Consider the following 8,446-nt stretch of genomic DNA (forward strand, 5'->3'; position numbering starts at 1 on the left):
TCATCTGGTCCTTACAACAATCCGGGAAGTAAGGTGTTATTTTTCCCATTTCATAGTTGAGGAGACTGAGGCAATCGGGGGTTGAGTTACCCAGGGCCATACAACCAGTGTCTGAGGCCAGACTGGAACTTGGGTCTTTTTTACTCTAGACCCAATGTTCTAGCTAACATCATATTCCTTACTTTAATCTGTAAGTCTGGGATTGGGAAGGAAATAGAAATCCTCTTTATGAGCTATGGGTATGCACAAAGAAGATCCAAAATGAAGGGCACTGTCTATGAAGAATTTACATTTTCTTGTGCATTTTCTGCCATATTTTTTAAAGCTATGTGATCACACACAAAGCTTGGTGAATCTATGGGTGCAGAGGGATAACCCCTAAAAGAATGAAATATATCACAGTGATGGGGGGAAATGCATGTAAAATAAAAGTAGATTTTGTATTTTGAAATTTGATCAATATTTCATCTTCTAGATTAGACTGGGACTCAAGGTAATAAGAGGTTAAAAAAATTTCAATTCTGAGTTATCCTCAAAGACTTGTCATGCTGGACAGAACCGGTCTGACATCTGCAGGCTTGGCTGCTCTCTACAGGTTAAAGGGGGATACTGCAGCCTGCTTTGTGTTTTGTTTTGTTTAAATGGCTAGCCTGTGGACTTGTGGGGTGGATGAGGGACTTTACAAAGCCCAGGATGATATGATAGCACAAATGAAGTGCTATCTAAGTTTTGCCCCCTGGGCTAATTCAAAGCCCTCCACAGGGTTTTTTACCTTCAGCATTTAGAAGTCAATACCACACCATAGGTATTTATTTACATCAGACACATGTGGCATGTGCTTATGTCACATGTAGAAGACTTGAAACCATCACAAAGGAAAGATCTAGACAAAGCGCTCTAGAAAAATGTGTTTGATCTGCACACAATTACAGACACAACGTATGTGTGACAACTAACTTTGATAGCCGGGGCTCCTTTCAGCAATGTAAGATTACAAGACAATTCCAAAAGATTTATGATAGAAAGAGATGTTCACATCCAGAGAAAGAGCTACGAGTCTGAATGCAGACTGAAGCAAACTACCTGCTCTCTTTCTTTTTCTTGCTTTGTTTTGTTTCCTCTTTCCCACTGATCATTCCATCAGTTATAATCCTTCTTTACAACCTGACTAATGATTAACGTGAAGATATTTGTAGATCTTATATTTGAGTGCATGCGGCCATGGGGGGGGAAGAAAATTTGAAACTCAAGGGACTGTGGAACTGAAAGTTGTAAACTAAAAGTAAATAAACAAGTTAATTAAAAAAACATTTTTAAAAAAGGAAAATGTGTTTGTGTGTGTGTATGTGGGAGAGAGAGAGGGGAGAAAGGAGGGAGAGAGAGAAAAAGGAGGGAGGGAGAGGGAGAGATGGGGGAGAGAGAAAGGAGGGAGAGAGGGGGGAGAGGGAGAGAGGGAGGGAGAGAGAGGGAGGAGAGCGAGAGGGAGATTTAGAGACAGAGAGACAGAAAGATAGAGACATAGACAGACAGAGAATGCTTTTAGTTTACTCTAGAATATAAAACATCATACATTTTTTTCTGTTAAAAAAAAAAAAGACTTCATGGAGTTACTGGCACCTGAACTTGGACTAGGAAGGAGGGAACAAATTCTAAGAATGGAAACAGCTTGTGCAGAACCAAAACTTGGCATATCAAGATCAAAGAACAGTTCATGGTCCAATTTAGCCACAAAGTGTGTAAAGGAGAATAATATGTAATAAGGTTAGAAAAGTAGATTGGAGAAAGATTGCAAAAGGCCTTAAACCTCTTAAGTGCCATGGATAATAAAGAATCACTGAAGGTTTTCAGACAGTTGGACACACTGGACCTTGACTCCAACATGGTATTCTCATTTTGGTCCTCTTTCAGAAGGAAGGACAACTGACCAATCATGGATCTATTAATAATTACTCATTATTATTATACTAAGTAATGTATAAGTTAACCATTAGTATTGATGGATTGCAGTGGGCAGTCAAGAAGCAGGAAGACTAGCTAGAACATGAGGAGGGTCATCTAGGTAAGGCTGAGCTAGGGGGGCAGCAGTGTGAGTGGAGAGAAGGGGAAGGATGAGGATTTGTAAAAGTAGGATCAATGGGACTTGACAACTTCACTGCATTCTCGGTCTAAACTCTGCAAGTCCCTGTTTGGGACTGAGCAACAGTCCCATAAAGCCATTGCTTCAGAGTTTTAGAAGAGTGCTGCTGAACTAAGTCCTGTTGGCCAGTTGGGAAGCTCTGCTGATTCACCCCAGACTGCCATCTCAAGGCACATGTTCTTTCCTCAGTCTGCCCCTTTCCCTGGTGCATAGCCTGTCCTTACGCTGGTGGAGTACTCCTGGCCAGAGCGTCTCCACTGACCACCTGCTTCTTTCTGTCTCCCTATGATGGCCTGGGGTGGAAAAATGACTGGTATTTTTTCTTAAATATGCTGATTAGGATTTTAGCGGTGGTTTGGGTTTTTGGTTGCTTTTTTGGCAGTGGAGGGCAACAGAAAGGCACTGACTTCACGCTCTTCTACCATTTTGGTTCCACCACATCCTCTAAAAGAATTCTTGCTCCTTAAGGAGCAGGAATTTCCTTTTTTTTTCTTCATATCCCAGTGCCTAGACAGTGAGTCACACATAAAAGAAACTTGGTGTTTGATGAAGCCGATCGATTCATTCTTTTTAATTCCCACGGCAACTATCCTTGTCTTTTCTTGTCTTATAATTGGTCTTCCTGCTGGTGGCTCATGCTCTATTCAGCCTGTATGTTACAGTGCTGCCAAATTAAGTATTGTATTATAAGGATTAATATAATGCACCAACCAGTACAATCAAACCTCTAGTGGATATCACTGTCTAACAGATAAAGTATAAATTCTTAATTCTGGTATTCAAGACCCTCTGAAATCTAACCCCAACCCATCCTTCCAGATCGCTCTCCTTCACATTTGGACTTCCAGCCAGATTATACCACTCTTTCTCCTCCCTATCTTCATCTACATAAGTCAATGAAGCTCAAGCTAAGTGCCACCTCCTCCAGGAAGCCTTCCTTGAATGCTCTTCCCTCAAAGGAGAAAGTGACCTTTAAGTGTCTCCATACTTTTCCTGCTCTTCTCCTTTGTATTTCTTATCTCCAGTCAAACCGACAAGTATTTATAATGTCTGCAGATAATGTACATAGTACTGTTCTTGAGTCATGTGTAATTTTAAGCCCCTTTTTACTGGACCTGGGCCCTCCTCTTTGCCTGGTGCATCAAGAAAGGCAAAAAAAGAACTTGCTCTTAAAAAATTCTGTCTAGTGGAGAGAGACAACATGCAAACAAATATGTAAAAACGAGATATATGCGTGGAAAAACTGAAGATAATCACAGAGGGAAAGCATTAAGGAGAACTACAAAAAGGTGGAATTTTAGTTGGGATTTGAAGGAAGCCAGGGAAATCAGGCTACAGAGATAAGAGCAAGAGAATTCCGGGCATGGGGGATCCCAGTTAGTGAAAGTTAACTGAGTTGGGAGAGGTGTTATGTACAAAGAACCGCAAGAAAGTCGATGTCAATTCGGCCTCTGACACTTAACACTTACTAGCCGTGTGACCTTGAGCAAGTCACTTAACCCCAACTGCCCCTCCAAACAGCAAAAAAAAAAAAAAAAGAACCCCACCTAAAGTGAGAGAGACTGGGCTATAAGTCAGGTCTCTGACTTCCAGCTTTGGGGCAGCTAGGTGGCGCAGCAAAGAGAGCATTGGCCCTGGAGTCAGGAGGACCTGAGTTCAAATCTGTCCTCAGACACTTAACACTTACTAGCCATGTGACCTTGGGCAAGTCACTTAACCCCAATTACCCCTCCAAAAAGCAAAAAGAAAAAGAAAGTCAATGCCATTGGATCAGAGAGTATTTGGAAGAGAGGAAGGTGTAAGAACATTGGAAAAGTAGGAAGGGACCAGGTTATGAAGGGTTTAAAAAGCAAAGAGAGGATTTTATATTTAATTCTGGAAGTAATAAGCCACTGGAGTTTACTGAATAATGGGGGGCCGGGGGGAAGAGTAACAAAGTCCAAGGCAGACTTGCACTTTTTAAAAAAATATTTTTCCAATTAAATGTAAAGATAATATTTAACATCATTTCTTAAAATTTTGAGTTCCAAATTCTCTCCCTCCTTCTTCCCTCCTTGCTCTGAGAGAGTAATAGTTATATGTGTTCATGCAAAAAAATTATGTATGGGGGAGGCCAGGTGGCACAGCGAGTAAGAGCACCGGCCCCAGAGTCGGGATGACCTGGGATTGAATCCGGGCTCAGATAACTTAGCACCACACCCAGAAATAACTGGCCATGTAACCTTGAGCAAGTTACTTAACCCTAATTGCTTAAAAAAAAATATGTATGTGTGATCATGCAAAAAATTTCCATATTAATCATGTGAAAGATACATCAAAAAAGAAAAAAATACACAAAAAAAGAGAAAAATAGTACTCTGATCTGTATTCAGACTTCATCAGTTCTTTCTCTAGAAGTGGACAGAATTTTTTATCGAGTCCTTTGGAATTGTCTTAGATCACCGTATTGCTAAGAATAGCCAAGTTATCCACAGCTGACCTCTGTACGAAATGGCTATTGCTGTGTATATTTTTTCTGGTTCTGCTCACTTCATTTTGTATCAGTCCATATAAGTCTCTCCAGGTTTTTCTGGGTGCATCCTGCTCATCATTTCTTATAGTACAATAGTATTCCATTACATTCCTATACCACAAATTGTTCAGCCATTCCCCAATACATGGGCAATCTCAATTTCCATTTCTTTACCACCACAAAGAGTTGTTATATTTTCATACAAATAAGTCCTTTTTTTTCCCTTTCTAAAAAATAATTTCTTTGGGATACAGACCTAATAGCAGTATTACCGGATCAAAGGGTATACACAATTTAATAGCCCTTTGAGCATAGTTCCAAATTGCTCTCCAGAATGATTGGACAGGCTCACAACTCCACCAACAGTCCATTAGTGTCCCAATGATCCCACATCCCCTCTACCGTTTAATATTTTCTTTTTATCATACTAAAAAAAATCTGATAGGTGTGAAGTGGTACCTCAGAGTTCTTTTAATGTGCATTTCTCTAATCACAAACTTGGGCTTTAGGAAGATCAATTTGACAGCTGGGTGGAGGATGACTTGGAATGGGGAAAGACTTGAGGGGTGGAGACTAACCAGATTATTGCAACAGTGTGGCTAGGAAGTGATGAGTGCCTATATCAGGACAGTGGCAGTGTCAGAGAAAGGGGAGTAAGAAATTTTCCAAAGGTAAAATAGGACTTGGAAACAGATTGGACATGACAGGAGGATGCAAGCCTGGACAACTTGGAGAATTATGGTAGGTAACACATTGGATAGAGTGCTGAACCTCATCAGGAAGCCTCAGTTTCCTGGGTTCAAATCTGGCCTCAGACACTCAATAGCTGTGTGACCCTGGGCAAGTCACTTAACCCTGTTTGCCTCAGTTTTCCAATCTGTAAAATGAGCTGGAGAAGGAAATGGCAAATAACTTCAGTATCTTCGCCAAGAAAATCCCAAATGGGGTCACAAAGATCGGACATGACTGAACAGTAATAGGAAAATTAAGACAAGGGAGAGGACTTGGGGAGAAAGATAATGAGTTTAGTTTTGGACATGTTGGGTTTCAAATGTCTATGGGACATTCCAGAAATAAACAGGCATTTGGAGATGTAGGAATGAAGATCAGAGGAAAAGTAAGGGAAGGGCTGGATAAATAGATCTGAGAATGACTTGCATCACTGATATAACTGAATTCATGGGGGATGGTATCACAAAATGCAACAGCAGATAGAACAGAAGGGGGCTTGGAGGACACTCATAGTTAATGGGTGTACCCTAGTTGAAGATTCAGTAAAAGAGATTAGAAAAGAGAGGTTAAACAGGTAGAAAACCAGACAACAGCAGCTTTACAAAAACCTAGAGACATAAGTACCAAGTGAAGGATGATTAACTTGTCATCAAGGCCACAGAGGGGTCAAGCATGAAGAAAGCATGAGAAAAGGTCCTTAGATCTAGCAATTAAAAGATCATTTATTTTGGAAAGATTGGTCTGCTGAATGATGAGGCAGACGCCAGACTACCAGAGATGTAAGAAAAGAGTAAGAGGTAAGGAAACGGAGGCACCAATTGAAGATGGCCTTTTCAAGTTTAGACATGAAAGGGAAGAGAGATAAAGGTCAGGTAGAGAGGATGAGGGAAATATGTACATATTTATAGGCTGTGGGGAGACAGTCAATAGACTGGGGAAACTGAAGGTTAGTTAAAGAGTAGGGAATAATAGAGGGGGCAATCTGTTAAAAAAATGGTATGTAATGATATCATATTGCATATAGAGGAATTTGGTTTGGCAATGAGAAGAGCCATCTTCCCACCTGAGACAGCGATGAAAGAGTAGGGGAAGGTGTCAGTGATGTGAAGGAGAGACACAGTGATGCAGAAAAGAGGTAGCTATTGGCAAATGTCCAATTTTTTCAGGGAAATAAGAGGCAAGACAGTGGGAGAGTTGTGGCAGGTCTGAGGAGGAATAAGGAAATTTGGAAAAGTTGCTCCAAGTTGAATAATCAATTGATTGTTGTTGTTTAGTTGTGTCTGATTCTTTGGGATCCCATATAGGGTTTCCTTGGCAAAAATACTGGAGTGGTTTGCCCTTTTCTTCGCCAATGGATTAAGGCAAACAGAGATTAAGTGATTCGCCCAGGATCACACAGCTAGTAAATGTCTGAGGCCACACTTGAACTCAGGTCTTCCTGACTGCAGGCCCGAGCACTCTAACCAATGAACAACCTAGTTGCCTCCAAAATTAGAGAGGTGTAAAAGGGAAGGAACTTGCCTTGCCACAGGGAAGGCCCAGTTGAAATTTATGTAACATAAATTATGTAACATAAATATGTAACATAAACAGTATGGTTTCATGACTTCCTCTAGCTTCATTTGGCAGCATGAGTATAGTGAGTGAAGAAAGCAGATGGGAGAAGAAATTCAAAGCTGAGGCTTGGCAAGGCAAGATTGAGAAGAGGATGTGGGGGGACAAGGGACTCCAAGAGTGTGTGGTCAGCTAGTGAAGGGTTGATAGCTTGGCAAAAACTGAGGAGTTGAAGGACTGGAGGCCACAGTGAGAATAAAGAACAGAATTAGGGGTTGCAAGGGAGAGGCAGAGGTTGAATGACAATGAATTGTTATATAAAGAAATTCCAGAGTTCATGAACATGGAAGTGGAACATCTATGAGTGATAGCAAAGATAAGAATTTGACCCATCTCTCTCTGTGAACTTGAGTGGGCTGAGGTCAGGAGAAATAAGTAAACTGAGGAACCTTAAGGTTATGGTGTCTAAATTCCCTAGTATGATGGCAGGAGTGAGGTAAGAGAATCAGGTATAGAACTCGGTGAAAAAGGGAGAGCAACCCAGAGTTTGGGAGGTAACAGCTACCAGAATCTCCAGTGACTAATATGAACTGAATGAACCTAAAATGAAGAGAGGCCATTGTGTGATGGCAGTAGAGGAATACCTTAGAACTGCCAAAGGGCATCAAGGATATACCAATTCCCCTACCAGGACCAGTGAGTGTGGGGATGTTCTGAAAGTGCAACCAGTTCTGGAAAGGGTAGCGGGTCTCAGAGAGTGCCAAAGATGGAAGGAAAAAGGAGAAGGTTTAAGATGCATGTAATAGTGTTACTTATAGAGAAAACATTCCAAAGAGCAGAGTGGAGGGGACGGGTAGCTTTACAGCAGGAGCTGAGAATGGGGCGGCTGGGGGGGGGGGGAGGAAGAGTTTTACTTAAGAGTATAAGGATATTTGAACAATAACAGAAGTAAAGCTGGGGATGAGTGGGGTGGAGAGAGTATGATGGGGTGGGAGTGTATTAATTATCGAGGAATGAGTTCAGCTAAGTTATCACTATCTAGAGTGACACTGTAAGGCAACTAGTATAGAGATGGGATTGTGGGAGGCTAGATTATAGTTACATATAGATTATATATAGTTATATATAGATTATAGATTACATATAGTTATATATAAATTATAGTATAGTTATATGCCTGTTGTATTAGACTATGCCTTGAACCCACAAGACATGTGAAGCTTGTCAAGTGAGTGGAATTAGGAGTTCTGGTGGACTGCAAGCTCAACGAATCAAAAGGCTATGATCTCAGGTTAAAGTCCAGAGATATGTGATATGTATAGGTCACCAAAGAAACAAGTGGCAGAGGAATTGGAATCCAGGCCATTTGACTCCTAATCCAGCACTTTCTGCTCTATCATGCTGACTTCTAGAGGCCCGTGCCCAGTTGTGGGCATCCTATTTTAAGGAATATACCTAGGATGCTGTAATAAGAATGTAAATTTTAAAGATCTTCCCTGCCCCTAGGCTAA

Source organism: Petaurus breviceps, unplaced genomic scaffold (genome assembly GCF_028583685.1).
Source record: "Petaurus breviceps papuanus isolate PSGF00001 unplaced genomic scaffold, PetGlider_PUasm1.0 188, whole genome shotgun sequence".
In the NCBI taxonomy this organism is placed as follows: Eukaryota; Metazoa; Chordata; class Mammalia; order Diprotodontia; family Petauridae; genus Petaurus; species Petaurus breviceps.